Below are 352 nucleotides of genomic sequence, written 5' to 3'. Positions count from 1 at the left end.
TGTGTGCGGAGGTGCATGTGTGTGGAGTTGCATGTTTGTGGAGGTGCATGTGTGTGGAGGTGCATGTGTGTGGAGGTGCTTTTGTGGAGGTGCTTGTGTGCGGAGGTGCATGTGTGTGGAGTTGCATGTTTGTGGAGGTGCATGTGTGCAGGTGTGGAGGTGCATGTGTGGAGGTGCATGTGTAAAGGTGCATGTGTGTGGAGGTGCATGTGTAAGGGTGCATGTGTGTGGAGGTGCATGTGTGTGGAGGTGCTTTTGTGGAGGTGCTTGTGTGCGGAGGTGCATGTGTATGGAGGTGCATGTGTGGAGGTGCATGTTTGTGGAGGTGCATGTGTGTGGAGGTGCATGTGTG

General features: G+C 54.3%; 1 protein-coding gene across 2 annotated transcripts in view; it reads left to right on the top strand.

Annotated features, from left to right (window-relative positions):
* Window positions 1–352, top strand: part of Piwil2 (piwi like RNA-mediated gene silencing 2) — a 54,400-nt gene that overhangs the window by 28,292 nt on the left and 25,756 nt on the right. The window lies entirely within an intron of this gene.

This window comes from Microtus ochrogaster, chromosome 17 (assembly GCF_000317375.1).
Source record: "Microtus ochrogaster isolate Prairie Vole_2 chromosome 17, MicOch1.0, whole genome shotgun sequence".
NCBI classification, from domain to species: domain Eukaryota; kingdom Metazoa; phylum Chordata; class Mammalia; order Rodentia; family Cricetidae; genus Microtus; species Microtus ochrogaster.
This window is presented reverse-complemented; position numbering and strand designations above follow the sequence as displayed.